Raw genomic sequence first — 20,190 nt, 5'->3', positions numbered from 1 at the left:
GTTTGGGATGGACTTCCCAGGTGGCGCTAGTGGTAAAGAACCCGCCTCCCAATGCAGGATATGTAGGAGACGTGGGTTTGCTCCCTGGATGGGGAAGATCCCCTGGAGGAAGACATGAAAACCCACTCCAGTGTTCTTGCCTGGAGAACCCCATGGACAGAAGAGCCTTGTGGGCTACAGTCCATGGGGTCGCAGAGAGTTGGACACAACTGAAGCGACTTAGCATGCACGCAGGCTCAGGATGGACACATTCTGCTGTCTACTGCAGCAAGGGGTCAGATTTGATGGTTCCTGAGGACACTTGCTCTCAGAAAGTCCACGGATCTGTGACTCTTAGAGCAAGGGCATGGATTCCCCCGGGTTCTGCTCCCATTCTGATCCTGCATGGGCTGCTGATCCCTATTCTCTCTGGCCTTAGTTTGGCGTCTGCTCAATGGTGAGGTTGGTCAAGTTGGTCCAGGCAGGCCCTGGAAGAAGACCCTGCGTGTGTGGGCTGATTTCTCATCCGTGTCCACATCACAGTTCTCCAGAAGCTGCTTTCAGGAATCTGCTGACCTCACTGTACCTACCCATCTGATGTCTTGTCCGTCCTGCTGTCTCAGGTTGGAGGCACCCAGCCCAGTGCCCTCTTCTCCTTGTGGTCCAATCTTCATGAGCCTGCCAGCCCATCAGCTATGGGGCCAGACCTCCCACCCCAGCTTCACCTTCGGTGGCTGAGGGCTGTTCCCTCTCAGAGCAGGAGGAGGCACCACCCAGCCTGGGCCAGGTTCCCCTCGAGGCTTCCACCCCACCTCCCTCCCTCTATCTGGGGCTTCTCCTTTTTTTCCTTTCCAGAAATGGACAGGAAAGTGGGCCAGTTAGAGATATGATAAGATTTTTAGAAGGATTCTGAGATAGATGCTGAGCCGAGAGGACAGCAAGTCGCCTTCCATTGGAGGCTGAGGTCAGGCCTGTCTAAGGTTTCCGCAGGCTCTTGGCTCTCAACCCCAACAAGTTAAAAGGCGCCTGCTTCCCACATAAAACACGTGTGAATCACTTTATAAGAGCTGTGCTCTTCTCTCACATGTGCTCCAGGTGACAGGTTGTCCTAATATTACACATCGCAGACATTTAAAGAAACATGTAAGAGTTGCAAGCTTCCTGTCCCTGAGCTACTACTTTGTGCTATGTGACCTCAATCTACTCCTCCAAACATGGTACCACCATGAACCCCCTCTTACAGGGGAGAAGACAAGGCGAGAGTGGTCTGGCACATAGCCAGGGAGCTCTGGGCCACCATCTGTCTGGGTCTGCCCCTCCCCACAGCATAGACCTCTGCTACCCTGGATTCCCGGCTCTGCTGCGGGGATTCTGGGGCATGGACTTGAGGCCTGTGGGGTTCACATCTCATTAGAAGAGCTCAGAGCTGCTGAATGGCCTGGCCTGCTGGACAGAGCCCTCCTCCTGGCCCAGTTAGATGCTTGATGCAGGTGCCCTGGGACTCCTCCCAACGGTGAGCTGCAGGGCACGTGGTTTACCTGCCAGGAGCCCAGAGGCAGGAAAACAAACACCATAAATCATCAGGAAGCCTGTGTAAATATTTTATAGATGGGATGGTAAATAATGCAGCTCCCTGGATGCACCCGACCTAGTTCATCTGCCCCATATCCAACACCCAGGTCAGTCTGTCTGGGCCCCCTCTCCTGCCTTGCACTTTTTAAACAAATGCTGAGGCCCAGTGCTGAGCCCTTTCATATGCACCATCTTCACTGCTAAACTTTTGCTCAGGCTGCTCCCTTTGCCTGGAACACCTTTCTCCTTAAGTCTGGCTAATTCATCCTCCTCCTTCAAGAGTCACCTCCTCCAGGAAGCCTTCTTTGATTTCCCAGGTGGAGTCAGGCATTCTCCTGGCTCTCATAGTACCTAAGCTTCCCCCATGTGAGCTCTGCTTCCTGGAGGTGGTCATTTCCTAATAACTTGCCTGCTTTCCTTCTGATTCTCAGCTCCAAGAAAGCAATCGTTTCCCTGGAGCTAAAGGCAAAGCTTGGCATATAGTAGGTGCTCAACAAACAGTGTTGAAGAATAGCATAAATTGTCTTGTTTGATCTTTAAATAAGTCTGTGAAGTCTTATTGGAGCTATTGAGTTTCTTATTACAATCATCCTTATTTTACACGGAAGAAAACCGAGGCCCAGTGGCAGTGCTGGGATTGACTTCCCACCTGTCTGGCCCTGAGGTCAAGGCTTTCTCAATTATCTACCTGGGAACACATCTTTTTCTTGTGCAGACCTCAAGCTCTTTGAATCAGGGACATATTTCTGCTGGGAGGGCCTTGACCCCTGCCATAGGCTCTGGCATCCAGTAAATGTTAATCCATGTGTGTGAACGGCTACAAAAGGCAAGGCAGCAGTCACGATCTTTCCCTCAAGCTGGGAAGGAATGCACAATGAGCACCTCGGGAGCAGGAGACCAGGCCAGGGGACTGTCTGGACTCCAGAGCATCTCTGAAAAGATGAATTTCTAGGGAAGGTCTTGGGCCCCTGATGGAGGAGGCTTTGGAAGGTACTTACACTTAGTGGCCCACATGACTTCCATCCAAAGCAACTGTACCACTCTGGGGCCAAGTCCCTAACCAGGCCATCACAGCCTCAGAGGAAGCTGAGATGCAAAGACAGATGATCCTGTCTGCTCTCTCCCCAGCCTGTGTCAGGTGCTGAGAACGAGGACAAGGAAATCAGGGCACAGACTGTGAGAGGTGGGACAGGACAAGGGCAGCTTTGCAAAAGAAGCCCTGGCCTGACCCTGGCTTCAATCCTTGGCAAGAGCTGGGCTGCAAAAAGGAAGGAGGGTAAATGGGTTTCAACTAATGTGTCGATTCCAGGCGGTTGCCAAGGGCTCCCTACAGCTGTGTTGAGGATTCTGAGCTGTATCCCTCCAGGCTCAGAAATGCTGTGATCAATTAGTAATATCGGCCACCAGTACAGAGGGGGACACAGTAGCCCGTGTCACAATTTGTCAGCCCCTCCTTTTGCCTCTTCTCAACTCTCAGCACAGAATAGGAACCCAATAAAGTTCTGAAGTTTCACTGTTTTTTTTTTAAGATTATTTTTTAATGTGGACCATTTTTAAAGCCCTTGTTATTTCAATTTTTTTTTTTGGCCCCAAGGCATGTGGGATCTTAGGTCTCCGACCAGGGATCGAACCCACACCCCCTGCATTGAAAAGCTAAGTCTTAACCACTGGATCACCAGGGAAGTCCTGTGGTTCACTGTTGACTACTAAGGTCAGGACAGAAGTCATTTCTGCTTTAGTTATTTGTGGAGATGGAGATATGAACCCAGGGACTCTTTACTACTGCATTTGCAAGAACCAGAAAGGGAACAAGAAGAGAATAGAAAAGAATGACAGACAGTAAGTGAGAAGTTAGATGTGCAGGAGAACTTCTGGGCAGTATGAACCCAGGCACAGCTCTGCCCTCACCAGTCAGCAAGAACCAAGAGTTTTCAGAGGCAAATTCCTGAGATAAATCTTGGCAAGGACCCAGGGGGTGGCTCTTTGTGCTGCAGGAGGTGGGGCCCAAGCCTTCTGTGAAGTTCAGCAGACTCAGGCATCCCCATTGGGCCTGGGGCAATGCAAGGGGCAGAGAAGGGTACCAGACGCAACTCCTGCATGAGCCCCTCCCTCACATAGCTTCCCAGGTTGTGGGGAAAGAATGTTGGTGGAGCCAGAGCAGGTGGGGCCAGGCAGGATGCTCCCTTTGGGATGGGAGAACCTGGGCAGGTTTCTGGGGAAGGGACAAGGCCCAGAGAGCCGATGGTGGGGCAGCCTGTGTGTGCCTACCCTGGTTCCCTCAGCCTCTCATTACCCCTTGGACATCCGCCCTGTGAGGCCACACAGAAAGGTCTGCACAAGCCTTCACTGCTGGGGAACAAGCCTCCAGAAAGGGTGTTGTGTCCTTGCCCTGTTGGCAGCCAACACCTCCACACCCATTGCTCATCTGACTTCACCCAGACCAGTTACCAACTGCTCCCCGGGCCCAACTGCTCCTGTGACTTTAGGGGTAGCCTGGCCTAGTGGCTATGAGCTCTGGCCTGGAATTCAGAGTAGTCTGGGATGTGAGGCTCAGTCTGGCCACATCCTAGCTGTGTGAGAATCGGCATGTCATTTTGCCTCTGTATCCTCAGCTTCCCCTCCTGTAAAATGGGGCTAACAATGGTCCCCACGTCGTAAAGGCTTTGTGAAAAGATTGTGAGTTAATAAACATCAAGGGTTAGTTCAGGGCCTGGTAGGTAGTGAATACTTGATATGTGAGGGTTGGAGTTATTGTTCCTGTTATGATTCTAATCGAAGACCAAGTTCATGTTTATCGTATCCTCTGCAGAGTTCTGATTCCACCTGGACTCCTGGGGGACCTCTTCTAAGATTGGTAGGCATCAACGCTGGTGGAGGGCTGGGGACTTGGGATGTCCTGAACCTGAAGGCCTGGGGCAGAGTCCGATGGGCCAGGCAGACGTTCTGTGTAGCCCCAAGGCCTCTGGGTTAGCTGAGCTCTGGGCTGTGGGCAGTGTCAGCCATCCCAGGCTATAATCCCATCTATAATTACCTTCCAGCAGAGCTCTGTGGCACTGGGCGGGGGAAACCATTGTCAAGTTTTGTGCTGCTGCCCATTCAGTGACCTTGGGCAGCCCCACACCTGCTGGCCACTATTAGACACAGATGAAGATTGAGTTCTTCAGGGAGGAGACCCTTCCAAGGAGGCTGACCTCTGAGTGCAGGCTCCAAGAGTTCAGGATCCCCACAGTCTCCAGAGATCCACCTCTGCCCAGGCCCAGGGGCAAAGACTACTCTGGGGAGCCAGGAGAATTGATGGGGAGCTCTCCAGGGCCTCCTGAACACAGTGTGAAGCCAGAATGTGAAGGATGCTGAGGACCCAAAGTACATTCTCCATCCTTGTCCTCCTAGCCACTATTCCCTTTCCCTCCTCCCCTCAGACACCCAGGCCTTGGTTTTACGAGGACAGTTGCTGGCCATTGCGGCAGTGGCTGGGAATGATGTTGCCTCAAGGGCAAATCTGGAGCCTGAGCCTGAGCCTTCTCTGGAGGTCGCGCACCCTTGCTTGGCTGGAGCCTGACCTTCCACTCACCGCCGTGTGCACTTGCACCCTCTGGCTCTCCCACGCTCCGGGCCTCTCACACGTCCTTGTCCAATCAACCATGTCAGCAATTGCAGGGTGATGAGGGAGGAAGTAATGGTGACTTCCCACCCCAAACTTCCTCATCTTACAGAAGCAAGAGGTGGAGACTGTAGGAGTCAGGCTTGGGGTTGCAGAGAGGATCCTGCGTCAGAACACTACGGGCACTTTCGGGCATCAGCAGAGGTGTCTGAGCTGCTTCATCACGTGTTGCTGCTCCTGATTCTTCTGGGCACATCCCCACTTAGTGTATCTTTCTCCCCAGGACAGGGCTGAGGTGTCCCTGGATCCACAGAGGGGCTTCCAAGGCTGGGGTACAGGACGGGGAGCCCCAGAGGCTCAGGCCAACCCCAGCCACCCTGACTTCCTTGGGGAACAGGCTCCCGCCCCAGACCCACTGCCCGGTGGAGACCCAGAGGAAGCCAACAGATGCGGTGAACAGACGCTGCTGAGCACTGTGTGGGCTTGGGGTGCCACCCTGAGAAAGCCAGTCTTCACTAAGCACCTACAGTGTGCCTGACCTCCATGGGGTGGCAGTCATGTGTGTGGAGGCATGAGGAGGGGTCAGGAGAAGAGGACATGGGCTCAAGGGGATGTGGCCCTATAGCTAGGGAAAGAACAAAGACATACAAGCCCAACCCTACAGGCACCAAGAAGGTCACATGCCAGAACCATGACACCAAGGATCCCAGAGACCCATAGGCAAAGGTTCCAAAACAAATAGTGAAAGAAAGGAAGGGTGTTTGAGGTGGTGCAGGAACCCCATACATACACCCACACTCTCACCCTGAGTCTGTTGCTCAGAGTCCCAGAAACTCATCACTCAGGGCTGTACCTCCAAGCTCACAGAACAAAGGTCAGAAGGGCAAAGATCAGAGAAGTCTCCCTGGACCCACTCCTGTGTACCCTTTCATGTGGGCAAACCTTGTGCTCAGGGAGTAGGCTGTCATCAGCCTGGCAGCCGTGGGGGTGGGGCGTGTGGGGTGGGTGGAGGGCTCTGCATCAGCTCTGTGTCTCCAACCCTGCCCTACAGGTGCCATCAGCAAGACGGGGCAGGGTACTCTGATCCTCATCGTTTTGGACCCACAGGGCAGCATGAGTGATAAAGGCCGTGCTGCACCTATTCATTCATTTAAAGGTGCTTACTGCAGCTGGGCCTGCCTCCAGATCCCTGCCCTTTTCTCTACCTAGAATGCCAGTCTTCCCAATCTTCTTATCTCCAGTTTCTGTCCGGAAAGTGCCTTTCCCAAATCTTCATTTCCCATTATCTTCAGCACAGGGCCCAAATGCAGGTCCAGCCCTTGCATGGCATCCAAGACCCCTGAGAATACGAATCCCCCACTGACCCCTAGGGTCCCCTGTGCATCCCATGTTCCAGCCTTCCAGGCTCACCTCAATGTTCCTAGGATTGGTCTTGGACATTGTCTTTGCTCCAGCTGTGAGTGCCTCTTCTGCCTCCTCACCACTGTCTGAGAAGGAATTCCTCCTTGTCCTTTCTGGTCCAAGCCAGGGGCACCCTGCAGTGGAGCCATCCTTGCTTCCTCAGCTCTAGTACTGGCTCAGGCACACACTAGGTGCTTGCTAAACGATTGCTGGAGGGAATGAATGAATTAGGTTCTATTCCAGGCTCTGTTGGAGTCTGTGCTGGTTACCTAGGCAAGTTACTTGGCCTCTTGGGACCTTAGTCTCCCATCTATATGATGGGAAGTTAATGGGGAGTTAGATGAGATGGTTGTATTAAGCTTCTAAGAGTCTTAGGTTTTACACACACACACACACACACACACACACACACACACATACATATATATATATATATATTTACTTGTTTAAGATGGTAAAGAATCTGCCCACAGTGTGGGAGACTCAGGTTTGATCCCTGGGTTGAGAAGATCCCCTGGAGTAGGAAATGGCAACCCAGTCCACCATACTTGCCTGGAGAATTCTGTGGACAGAGAAGCCCGGCAGGCTACAGTCCATGGAGTCACAGAGAGTCGGACACAACTCAGCGACTAACACTTTCATTTTAATTTGTTTATTTATTTGGCTGCACTGGGTCTTAGCCGTGGCATGTGGGAACTTTTAGTTGTGGCACATGGGATCTAGTTCCCGGACCAGGGATTGAACCTGGGCCCCCTGCATTAGAGGTACAGACTCTTAGCCACTGGACCACCAGGGAAGTCCCAGAGCCTTAGGTTTTATGCGGAGGACTTCAGGCCATGTAAGCTTCCCCTCCCATCCCTAAACACATCCTGATAATATTAAATCATATAACAAAAATAGTAGTAATCTATTGAGAGCTCACTCTAACCTAAGCCCAGTGCTAGACCTCCTCTGTCTACATTCCCTGAGCCTCTGAGGGGTATTAACAACCCCAGTGAGAGATAAGGAAGATGAAACCGGAGAGCGGAGATGACTTGCCCAAGATCACACTGCAAGAAACCAGCCCCCAGTGGCAGGAGACTCCTGGTCTCAGACTTGGGCCTCCTGAGCTCAGCCACTGCCTTCTAAAACCACCTATAAGGATAGGTCCTTTTCGGGAGGTTCAGGCTCGGGGGCCTGGGCTGCACTGTGGACTGGAACCCCACAGGCACATGAAAGGGAAGAGGGAACCCTGAAGGGCAGTCACCCAAGAAAGTGGCCTCTCACATCTGGCATCTGGGCCAGGTAGAGTAAAACAGGTGCCCAGCCCCCCAAATCATGCTGGACTCCATCCCTTCCTCTGGTGGGGATACTGGCCAAAGTCCTCATTGCCATCTGGGCTCAGCCAGGCCAGACAAAACAGCTGCCCCTGTTCCAGTTTCCTGAGAAATTATCCTGAATCTGCCCCTCTCAGAACCAACTGGAGGGCAGCAGAGCTGTCTCCCACCACAGCACCCAGCCTTTGTCTAGGGAAGGGGCAGGAACCTTTTTTATAGGACATGTGGACAGGCAAGGCCTTGGACTGCTGCCTCAGTCTCTTCCAACAACCCTGGCCTTGTGTGGCCTTGGCCAGGGATGCACCAGAGCCTCAGTTTTCTCATCTGTGGGATGGGCTCAAAATGCTTAGTCTATCTAGGTGGAGGCAATTAGACAGCAATCAGGGGACTGACTCACCATGGTGCCTGAGTGAGGCTCCTGGCCAAGGGATAAAGAAAAGAAAGTAACAGGGCAGAACTGTAGGACTGTGGGAACCTGTCCATGCTCTCAGCAGGTCCTCCTGCAGACCTGAGGAGTAGGGAGAGATGGGACAGGGAAGCCTGTGGCCTCCTCCTTACCCTCACTGGGTCAGGTAACCCTCATGGCCACTGAGAGCTGGTGCTTAACATCCTTCATCATGTTTCAGAGAAGCTGAGCCACCTGCCCAGCCGTCACACAAGCAGAGAAGGCTGAGCTGGGAGGGGAACCCAGAAGCCTGTGGCCCAGGTTTAACTACCAGGTGCCCCTGAGTCTGAAGCCACCAGATCTTCCTCCTGAAGTTGAAAGTCTAGTTCATCTTCTTTGCAAGGCTCCCAAGCAGGGTCCTCAGATTTCCCTGTGATCCAAGGCCCCCGTTCCAGTGCCTACCTGGGGCAACTTGGTGCACCTGGATACAGCTAGCCTGAGTCTTCATGCCCCCCTCTTCCTATCTAGAGTGAGGGTGTAAAGGGTCCCACATGGCCTGAACCTGAGGGTTTAAATTATATATCCCAGCCTTTGACCCAAATGTCACCCCCATCCGGAAATTTCAGCCTTCTTCTGGAACTCCTCCTTCTATTGCCCTGGGATGACCACCTGGTGCCCACAGACCCTGAGGGGCTGGCCTGGGAACCGGCTGTGTTTCTAGCCCCAACGGCTCACCATCCTGCTGTCCAAGGCCTGCCCGATAGCCTGGCCACCTGCCTAGCCGCTGTGGCCAAGATGGCCTCAGCCTGTGCCTGCAGAAGCCTACAGGCAGAGGCAAGGCCAAGGCATGTGAAAGTGATAGGGTAGACAAGTAGCCTAAGGGTGAGACTCAGCTTCCTGGGGAAGCTCCTCCTTGCCAACATGTCTCTTTCCACTGCAGGCTGCTGGACATTGACAAGGAGGCATATGTCTACCTAGGGAGCTCAGAGCCTGGGGAGACAGACGTGAACAGCCCAGTTGCCTGTTTCCAGGGCTGGGCACAGGTCTGGACCCTCTGCAACCAACACTTCAATCCATCCTCAGAGCAGCCTTAAGGGCTCCAGATTTTACAAATGAGGAAACTGAGGCTCAGAGATGGCTGACACTTGCTCAAGGTCATACAGCCAGTTAGTGTGGAAGTGGCATGTGAGTTCTTCCTACTGTGGAGCTCTGTACATGTGGCCAGTGCCCCAGGAAAGACCCTGGACCGCACCAGTAGTGGGATGGGGGTGAGGGCAGAGCTCATAGGAAGCAGAGGCCCTCCTCAGTTAGAGACAGGAACCTAGAGGAGGACCTCTTACATGGGGTCTTGTTAGATGGTTAAGAGCCTAATGGAATGGCATTTTAAGAGCAAAGCACAACCTGAGCAGTGGCCTTGAGGAGGAGCAGGGGTGGGGGTGGGGGGGCAGGGGATGGTGGGTGAGTTGGCAGGGCTGTCCTGGCGCCCCAGTGACTCTCAGATTCCTGGAGGAGTCAGAATGGAAGGTGCTGGCTGTGCAGGCACCTTGCTCAGGCTCTTCTGGTCCAACTGGCCTAACCACTTCTCTCCAGGCACTGCTCATTGCCCCTGCTTACAGCCTTGCCAAGCGTTGTTGGCAATCCCTGGGTGAAGCTTGGTCAGGAGCCTGGGATCCCTCATCCTGGTACCAAGGTAAAAAGAACAAGGGGTCTTGAGCCCCAGACTGCTCTGCCACCACCACAGAGCCACCTTCTCCAGGAAGCCTGTCCTGATTGCGCTTTCCAGTAAGACAATTTTTAAGACGCAGTGACAGTCTGGAGTTCTAGGTCTGTCTGAGGAGATGAAATTATCCGTGCAATAACGACAATTTTCTACTTATCTCTGTAAACGTGTCTTTGTTTTCCTTAACTTGCTCTATTTTTCATCAGAACAGCCAATGTGTGTCATTCATTTATTTTCTAGGTTTCCGTGACTCTCCGTCCCCGTCTGGCATCCCCCACCCAGCCCCCTGTCTTCCCAGCCAGGGCGCTGGTTGAGGTGCCTTGGACAACACTCTCCTCGCCCAGGCTCTCAGTTACGCCATCCATGAAATGGGCGTGCCCGAGCCTCTGACTCTCCGGGACCGAGCTAAGGGCGAGAGGGCGCCGCCTCGGTCCAGAAGGCGGCGCCACCCCAGCCTCCAGGCGGCGGCCCGACCCGGGAATAGAGCCGGGTCTTTTATAGCCGGGCCTGAGTCACGTGACGGGGCGGCCGCCTCTGCCTGCGGCTGAGAAAGGCCTCCCGGGGGCCAGGCGGGGCGGGGCCCGGTGCGCGGTAGACGCGCCTGCGGGGGCGTGTGCGCGGCGGTCGCTGCTGGGGGCGGCACTGTCAGGGTGGGGTCGGGGTGTGCCTGGCGGGCGCTAGCACCCTGTCAGCTCAGGGCCGCTCCTACCCGTGGTCCCTGTTTCCCACTCGCCAAACCGGGCTTGGTGAGCTGCCCGCTGCGGAGGGAGACTGAGGCAGGTGAGCAAGCCAGGGAGCTGATGGAGCCCGCGGCCCTTCACGCCCTGCGGCTGATGGAGCCCCCTACCACCCCCTCAAGTGTCAGAGCCTAGAGTGAGACCTGGCGGATCTTAGCGGCCAGGGGTACTGCTGTGTGCGGGTGATGGGAGAGGTAGGGGTGGTGCTGGAAAGCTGGGAGTTCCTCTGGGTCTCCTTGCCAGGGAGTATCTGTTACTCTGTGACTGCCCCTGACAACATCAACACCCACTCACGCCCCTTTGGTGGGCAGAGGGGTAGAGGAGGCGGAAGAGCAGACCCAGAAGAGCAGGGGCTGTGCGGTGGTCAGAGCAGGACCGGGGTAGTCCAGGGGCTGCTTACCCTGTAAGAACCCCAGGAAAGCCCTGTGCCCTAAACTCCCAGAAAGCACCTTCCCCTTGTCTACTCCACGTTTTTCTGAAGTTCCACTCAAACAGAAATGTATTGAGGACAGAACTTGTAAACCATTAGCTGGCCTCACTAACTCTTTCCCAGTTAACACCAGTATGGATTGAGCTCTGCTCCCAGAGTACCCCACAAGCTTGATCTTATCCATCTTCTCAGCCACCCACCAGGCCAGTATTACTGTTATCTTGCCCATTCCACAGTTGAGAAAACTGAGGCACAGTTAAGACATAGGGTGTAAACTTGGCCTCTCCAGGCCCCTAATCTGGCACTTCCTGCCATTTGGTACTACCCTCAAGGCCTCTGCCCTTACTACCCAGTGTCTGAGGCACAAATCTGGGCCCACGATCATTTCAGTGACCTGAGGCACTGCTACATGTTGGACTATGTTCCAAGTGCCCTTCTCACTTGCACTAGACCCAGGTATCCATCCAGGTTCTGCCATCCCTGAGAGTTGCCCAGGAGCACCATCTCTGCTAGCCTGGCCTTCTTAACCCTGAAACATGAGCCCCATTCTCCGTTGGCCAGCCTAGTGCTCTGGGTGTGATGGGGATGCTGCTGGCAGCCAAAGCCTCAGGGAGAGGGATGGTGATATAGAGAAGCAGAAACAGAGAGTGATCAGACGCAGAGAGGCTAGATCAAGGACCAACTCTTGGCAGGGCTCAAGTGAGGGACCACTTCCTGCCGGCTCAGGTGGACAGTCTGCCCCCAGAGACTGAGGGATGTCCAGGTCCTTTCCAGGTTGATTGGCTGAGTCCTGGACTTCCTGTGGAGGGGTCTGAGGGCCTCCAGGGTTCGTGGCCTCTGTGGAGTAGTAGTTGCAGGGGTCAGGCTGCCCCTCCTCTGGACTAACCCTCCGGGAGCCTTCAGGGGGGCAGGGTGGTTGCTGGGGGTGGGAGTCTGGTGGCTGGCTGCTCAGTGCTGCCGCTGATGGGCCCGTTTCCTTGGCTGCAAACCTAGAGAGGGAAGAAGGGAAAGCACCACTTCTGGGTGGCTGCTGTGGACCCAGCTGTGCTTGGGGATTTATGCCCCATGTCATGACAGACTATCGAGGACTCTTCCAAGGCTGACAGCCTGTGCCTCGGCAAAGTGACCTTCCCTGTGCCGTGGCCAAGGTGAGCTGAGCCTCACCACGTGTCCACCCTGGCAGAGGCTCCACGCACATCATCTCACACAGCACTTAGCCCCCAAAGTGGTGGTTTGTCATCAGCCCATTTCACAGGTGAGAACTCAGGATCAGAGAGGTGTGGTCACCCGCTCAGAGTCATACACTTAGCATGTGACACACCCCAGGCTTGCTCCCAAGCCTCAGCAGGCCCTACTAAGGTCAGTACCGTTCAGGTTGTGGGGGCATAGAAGCAAGCTCATCTGGACCTTGCCCTTGCACATCCAGTGTGGCACCAGAGGGCAACTCCAACGTGCAGAGCCACTCCAGCCCAGCTTGGCCTGGATTCCCTGTGTCCTAGATCCCAGCGCCTGTCTCTAGACGGGAGCCCACCTGCATCCCGTCTCTGCCTTGACCACAGTGTGACCTTCACAGCCTCAGCCCCTCTACCTTCTCTGAGGACGTCTTGCCTTCCCTTGGAGTCTCCAGGGGAGAAAGGTTGGCTGAGGCCAGTGTATGCTTGCAGCCCCTGAGTTCCCGAGTCTGCATAATCCTGAGGGCAAGGAAAGTGCTTCCTGATGTCTACTTTATAAATCCTTGTTCCTACAACACTAACCCTGCTCTAAAGTAGTTCTCAACAAAGGGTGGTTTTGCCCCCTAGGGGTCATTTGACTGTGTCTGGAGACATATTTTTTACTGTTATTTTATTGAAGGATAGTTGATTTACAATGTTGTGCTAATTTCTGCTATACAGCAAAGTGATTTAGTTTATACTATATATATATATATATATATGGAGAAGGCAATGGCACCCCACTCCAGTACTCTTGCCTGGAAAATCCCATGGACGGAGGAGCCTGGTCTGCTGTGGTCTATGGGATCACGAAGAGTTGGACATGACTGTGCGACTTCCCTCACTTTTCACTTTCATGCATTGGAGAAGGAAACGGCACCCCACTCCAGTGTTCTTGCCTGGAGAATCCCAGGGACGGGGGAGCCTGGTGGGCTGCCGTCTATGGGGTCACACAGAGTCGGACACGACTGAAGTGACTTAGCAGTAGCAGCAGCAGTATATATATATACATATACACACACATTATGTATATACTCTTTTTCATATTCTTTTCCATCATGGTTTATCACAGGACATCGAACATAGTTCCCTGTGCTATATACTTTGTTGTTTATCCATCCTGTATATAATACTTTGCACCCGCTAATCCCAAACTCCCAGTCCATCCTTCCCTTATCTCCCTTCCCCCTCAGCAACCACAAATCCGTTCTCTATGTCTGTGACTCTGTTTCTCTTTTGTGGATAGGTTTATTTTTGCCGTATTTTAGATTTCCTTGTGTAAGTGGTATCATATGGTGTTTGTTTTTCTCTTTCTGACTTTCTTCACTTAGTACGATAATCTCTAGGTCCGTCTCCATGTTGCTGCAGTGGTATTATTTCATTCTGTTTTGTGACTGAGTAGTACTCCATCTGTGGGTTTCCCTGGTGGCTCAGTGGTAAAGAACCTGCCTGCCAGTGCAAGACATGCGGGTTTGATCCCTCGGTCGGGAATTTTCCCTGGAGAAGGAAATGGTAACCCACTCCAGTATTCTTGCCTGGGAAATTCCATGGACAGAAGAGCTGGGCTGGCTACAGTCCTTGGAGTCGCAAAAGAGTTGGACATGACTTAGCAACTAAGCAGCAACGATATTCCATAAGTACCACATCTTTGTCCACTCATCTGTGGGCGGACAGTTAGGTTGTTTCCATGCCTTGGCTATTTTGAATAGTACTGCTCTGAACATAGGGGTGCGTGTGTCTTTTCACATTATAGTTTTATCTGGGTATGTGCCCAGGAGTGGGATTGCTTGGTCATATAGCAACTTTATTTCACTTTTAGTTTAGGTTTTGGTTTTTTTTGTTTTTTTGTTTTTTTTTTTTTGAGGAGACTCCATACTGTTTTCCATAGTGGCTGCACCAATTTACATTTCCACCAACAGTATAGGAGGGTTCCCTTTTTTGGAGACATTTTTAGTGGGTAGAGGCCAGGGATGCTGCTAAACATCCTCCAGTGCAGAGAACAGCCCCCATAGCAAAGAATGATGTGACCCAAAGTTTAGCAGCACTGAGACTAAGAACCCCTGATGTAAAACATGGACTTTGGAGCCTGGCAGACCTTGGTTTGAATCTCACTTCTGCCATTTACTAGCTGTGTCTCCTTGGGCAAGTGGGTTTGAGACTCAGTTTACTCATCACCAAAAGTGGCACTAATAGTGGCCTTCACTGTGAAGGGTCTTAAAGTCTGATCAGGTTTCCCAGATCCAGTACCCAGCACAGGACCTGTCCCTGGGGCAGCTCCATCAGTGATGGCCATTATTCTTCTTTTCCATTTTCCAAGGTGAACCTCAGGGTGTCGGAGCAAAGGTCTGGTGGCTGGACCTAGAAATCTCCAAGTGGCAGCCCTCATTGCCCTCCTTCCAGTGGTCCCTGGCACCAGCTGGGCCTGTTGTTGACAGTGAGGGAGAGGCTCAGCTGGCCACTGTGGACCTGGAGGGAGGAGCCAGAGAGGAAACTTGATTCCAGGTGAGCAAAAGTCACCTGAAGCTCATCTTGCTCACCCTTTCTTCAGCTCAAGCCCAACTAAGCCATGGGGTGGGGGTGGGGACTAGGACACAAAACACACTAATGAATAGAGTCCTTTAGCTCAAGGAAGTCCCATGGATTCACAGCTGGACATCAAGGAGGAATGGCATTTGAATGGACACAACCAAGACAGGTAGAGATTTGGGGGTGGGTGGGAAATGACATTCAGGCCCAGGGAACAGTGTGTACAAAAAATTGGTTGTAAGCAGTAAGGCATAAGATTTCTTTCCTAAATGATGGTCCAGTGTGACTTGAAGGGTCCATCTTGGTGGACAGAGCCAACCCCAGTGGGGTCAGGGACAGGCATCAGAGCTGGGAACTTAGACATTAAGCAGTTTTCAAACTAGGTCTTCTTTCTGGAATGTAGGGTAGCAAGCATCCCCACCCTCCATGTGTGGGAAAAACCATTGTATCAATAGTATTCTTCTTTCCAGCTCAGACACACCCCTGCCACACACACACACAGTTTCAGATTCACATCTTGGCCAGGGCTCTGCATCCCTGGAGGTGTCATCAGACAACCCCTCCCCCTACCATCCCCACAGCCCTGTAACCCAGAAGGTCTGGACCCTTCTTCCCACGCATCTTCCCCAACCTAGGGTCCTCCCACCTGAGCAACATGGCAGCTCTTCTGGCCCTATCCAGCCCTTCTCTTCTCCTCAGCCACTATGTGCCATCCATTTCCTCCACAAGCCCATTCCATTTTAACAGCTACCAGCACTCGCTCCTTGAGAAGACTAATGTCCTGGCCATGGCCTGTGTTGGCCATGGGCCTCTTGATCAGTTCAGGCCTCCTCAGGGATTGTCTCCCATTTTCATCCCTTAGGTCTCAGCTGGAAAGAGCTGTCCAGACTGTCTGCATGACCTCTAGGTGATCCCCCAGGAGGATAGGTCTAGAACTGGAATCCTCTTCTTTTCCTCTGGAAACTGACATTTCTTTGGAGTATGGAATCGTTATGGAATGGATTTCTGATATTTGGGGGCAAAGGAATGGATTCCCTGGGTCTTTCTCTCCAAAACTGAGGCCCAGAGGATACTTAGTGAATGAATGAATGAGTTATGCCAGATAATCAAGTTCTAAGTCTAGAAAGGAAGCTCAGGAGCCTCCCAGAGGCGACGGGGAACTCTGAAAAGCAGGGGCAGGGGGGAGGAATACTCATGGATCAGGGTAGGAGCTGCCTTCAGAATCGCTTGACCAGCACCGGTGGACCGACTAGAGCCTCCCGCCCTGGAGTCTTCCCATTCGTCTCCGGGCACAGAGCCGGGACTAGCCGGCCTGGCGGCGGGCACCGAGCCCGGCCGCGTCCCCACTCCAGCCAACAGGAAGAGAAAGAGCGAAGGCCCGGCGAGGAGGGCCAGCTGGCGGGCAGGGAGTCCCAGGCGCCAGCGCTGGGAACTGGGGAACCCCCGCCGTCGCCTCCCCGGCTCCGTGTGCGGGGCGTAGGGTGGGGAAAGCGCCCCCGGGGCCTCCGCGCCCTCAGTAAAATGAGGCCCCTTCTGAGGGCCTGTTCGTGCCCTAGGTGGGGCGAGGGGTGCTCGGGCCGGCGGAGAGGCCCAGAGGGGCGGGCCTGGGGAAGCCGAGCTGCTGGACCCTCGCGGGTGGCCGACGGAGGCGGGGCCTCGGAGGGGGCGGGCCCAGGGCGGGGGCGGGCCGAGACTGGGGCCGGCACCTGGGTGAGGTCGCGCCGCCCCGCCCCCTTGCACTTCCGTGTGCCGCTGCGCGGGAGCGGGAGGCGGCGGACCTGGGATCTCTTGAGCGACCCCCGGCGTTCGCCCGCCGCGCCGAGGCCGGGGTGCTAACTCACCGGCCGCCGGGCCCGTCCCGGTCTGGCGCGCACCGACCCCTCTCCGTGAGCGCTCCCGGGAGCCGCGCCGCTAGCCGGACCCCAGCCACCGCGACCCCTGGCGCCTGGCCTTGCGCCCGGAGGTGAGTGCAAGCCGGGCCGTAGGATCGGGCTGCCCTGAGGGCGCGCCGCCCCTCCCTTCCCCTCCCCGCTCCGGTTCCCGTTTCCGAAACTAAGAAACTGAGCTGCGGCCGGCGAAAGTCCCGCCGCGCTCCGAGACCCGCCGGTGCCTCCGTAACCCTGTCCGTCAGTCTGGCCCTTTGTCCAGCGGTGGGGGCGGAAGGGCTCTCATCCGTCTGCTCTCGGCCCCTCTCTACCCGTGTCTCCAGCGCCTCTGAGGGTCCGCTCGTCCGTTCCAAATTTCTCGAGCTCTCTGTCAGTCCATGCGTCCCCACTCCCTCAGTGTTCCCCTCCCTCCTCTCCCTGGTCCCCATCTGTCTGCCCTTTGCCCTCCTGGCTCCCCATCACCCCATCCGACCCTGCCTCCCGCCACCCCCTAGATTCTGCCCTCTGGGAGCTGCGCCCCGGGCTCACGCTCGCCGCCCCCTGCCTGTCGGCCGCCTCTCTTTTTTTTTACCACGGGGCTGAGACCAGGCTATCCACTGGGCCTAGCCTCCCGCCCCTGGGACCCTGCCCAGCCCAGCCGCCGCGGCGCCTTCTCTTCGCTTGCTCTCTTCTTTCAGTCTCGGTGTCTTTCTCCCCATCTGTCTCCGGGCTGGGCGTGGCTCCAGTCTCCACCATCCCCCCCCTTGTCGTTCCCTGCGCCCCCTCCTCTGGTGGTCCCTTCCCAATCCAGATGCTTCCCCTGTAACGGCCCAGCCAGGAGAGGGGAAGGGGTGGAGGAGAGGAGAGCTGTAGAGTCAGGCGAGAGAATTGCCCCGCTTCCCCAACTTCCCTGTTTGTTCTTGTCAGGGAGGGGAGAGCCCACTGAGCCCCCAACTTGAACCCAGTGAGAAAGATTTGGAGTGAGTAGAGGGACATTCCTTTCTCTTCTGGCCCCTACACTATGCGCCTGGACCTTGTCTTCTTGTGCTCAGGTGCCTGTAACCTGTCACATAGGTATGTTGTACATGTGTCTCCTTGTGTGTTCTTTGTCCCCGGGTCTGGGACTTGCTCCTGTGTGTCCTTTTAAACATGTGTGACTTTCCTGTGAGTATGTTTGTTTGGGTGTCCTGAAGCTCTTTGTGCTCTTTGCAGCTATGTATGGACTATGTTTTTTATCACCAGACTTCCCTCTGTGTGTTGGGATGTGTGCCCATGTGCCTGGAGGGTCCTGTGCTGCACACTGGGTATGTCATGGTGACCCACTGACCATGAATACATATAGCCATCAGTGTTAGTGTCAGCCCCCCAGGCTCGTGTGTGTGTGTGTGTGTGTGTGTGTGCGCACGCACTTACATGTTCTTCTCTGCACTGAGCCGCTGTGACCAGACTGACCTGGTCACTGAGGGAGGTGACTGGTCCCTTGGGTTTCCTCGTTCCTGCTGTGGACTGAGCTGGGGTGTGGTGGACAAGCCAATAGAGGGCAGCTGTGCTTGTGTGTGTGTGTGTGTGTGTGTGTGTGTATGTGAGATGTGGAGGTGTTTGGACAGTTGTACTTGGCTGTAGGGTGGTATGAGGGATCTGGTGTGTGACAGGAGATTAGCTGGGGGTGAGGCTAAGTGAATGACTGGTGGGAGACTCACACTGTGACTGTATGAAATTGTGCGGATGTGTGCTTGGGGAGTCACTGTGATTGTGGGGAACTGAGAGTGCTTGGGCGTGGGTGTCAGTAGCAGAAATAGGTGCAACAAGGTGTGTGTTGCCTGTGCCCTGGGGTGGCAGTGCTGGGAGGGAAGGTAAGAGCCCTTGTGTGTGTGCGCGCACGTGTGTGTGTACATGTGGGAGGTCATGAGGTTGTGGATGTGCATGTGACACACTCAAGCCCAGCGCTGGCCCCTGGGAAGATGGGGAAAACCCTCCATCTCTCATCTTCCTCCACTCTCAAGTTCACAGACACCCTAGGTCACAGTGTTGTCAGCAAGACCTTGGGCTTGATTTAAGATTTAAGCTCAAATACTCACTGTGCCTTTTAAGAACAAGAGCCGGGAACTAGGCCTCTCTAAGGAGGTTTCCTTATCTGCAGAGTGGACAAAGTTGTGAGGACCAGAGGTCCTCTAGCCTTGGTCCGTAGTGAAAGCTCAGCAGATGCTAAGTCTTGTTTGGTGAACACTTACCTCCCCTCATATGTTGTTGTTGTTGTCGTCATCATCATTATTGTTGTTGTTTAGTCACTAAGTCGTGTCCAACTCTTGCGACCCCATAGACTGTAGTCCTCCAGTCTCCTCTGTCCATCGGATTTCCCAAGCAAGAAAACTGGAGTGGGTTGCCATTTCTTTCGCCAGGAGATATTCCCCCACCCAGGGATCGAACCTGTCTCCTACATTACCAGGTCGATTCTTTAAAACTGAGCCACCGGGGAAGCCCCTCCGAACTGTATGGTCCCCATTCTCCTGGGAGCTGAAGGTGCTAAAAGCTCAGATAGCCCCAACCCATCTTCCTGCCTGTGATGTAGCTCTTGCCCCCTCCCATCCGGTTGGAGGGAAGATGGCTGACAGAGACCCTACCTGCATCCAGCCCTGTTGAGGCCAGCCCATATGATACCCTCCACGAGTCTCAGCAGCAGAAATGGTGCTGGTGGAGGTGATTTGGAGTTGTGACCGCAGGGCACTGACACCGTTTAGCTGGCACAGCTAATTGGAGTTTAAAATTAGAAATAACTTAAAGTGCAGACAAAGAGATAAAGCTCGAGGATGCCTCGCCCCGAGGGAGTGGTGATGGGGGTCTTCAGTGGGAGGAGGGGCTCACATCTGGGAAGGAGAATGTTTTGTGGAGACCTGGCCTGGCCTGCAGAGAAAGTGCTTAGGCCTTTCAGCCAAGAGACCTGGGGTGTCCTGCTGCCTTTGCTGTTCCTTCCTTCTAGGATCTCTCTGGGCCTCTGTTTTTAAAGCTGTATATTGGGCACAACAGTAATGAGAGAATCACCTGAACTAGAAGGTACAAAACAAAGAATGAAAAATGTCATTGTTCGTTTGGCACTCCAGTTTCAGTACAGCAGCCGGCACACCACATCATTGGAACCTCGCAACCACTTGAGACATCTCCCCACTTCAGAGATGAGACAAACTGAGGCTCAGAGGAATTGCCCCAGGCCACAAAGCAGTGGTACCTGATTGCACCGTAGGCCTCCAAGCCCAAAGGGCAGGCTCTTGAAGACTAGAGGGTTGGGGACAGCTTTTTTGCTGTGTTTGTAACCTGAAATGCTCCAAGGGCTAAGACATAGTCTTCCGACCCCTAGCATGGAGTAGACACATAGCTGGTGCCCTGGAAAAGATGGCCCCAGTACCCCACTTCACAGAAGAGACAGCCAGGCCCAAAGAGGCCAAGGTCTCA

At 54.2% G+C, this 20,190-nt stretch overlaps 1 protein-coding gene across 26 annotated transcripts in view; it reads left to right on the top strand.

Annotated features, from left to right (window-relative positions):
- The first annotated feature begins 10,550 nt into the window (after positions 1-10,550).
- PRKCD (protein kinase C delta) overlaps positions 10,551-20,190 on the top strand; it is a 66,666-nt gene continuing 57,026 nt past the window's right edge. For 23 of the 26 annotated variants that reach the window (XM_012099916.5, XM_060402427.1, XM_060402426.1 and 20 more), the window contains exon 1: positions 16,615-16,841. The gene's annotated coding sequence lies outside the window, so the exon portion shown is untranslated. Of the gene's footprint in view, positions 10,755-16,614; positions 16,842-17,670; positions 17,818-19,063; positions 19,190-20,190 lie in introns of those variants that run through there. The other 3 variants (XM_060402423.1, XM_042236078.2, XM_060402422.1) reach the window with 3 other exon arrangements.

This window comes from Ovis aries, chromosome 19, assembly GCF_016772045.2.
Source record: "Ovis aries strain OAR_USU_Benz2616 breed Rambouillet chromosome 19, ARS-UI_Ramb_v3.0, whole genome shotgun sequence".
Taxonomy (NCBI): domain Eukaryota; kingdom Metazoa; phylum Chordata; class Mammalia; order Artiodactyla; family Bovidae; genus Ovis; species Ovis aries.
This window is presented reverse-complemented; position numbering and strand designations above follow the sequence as displayed.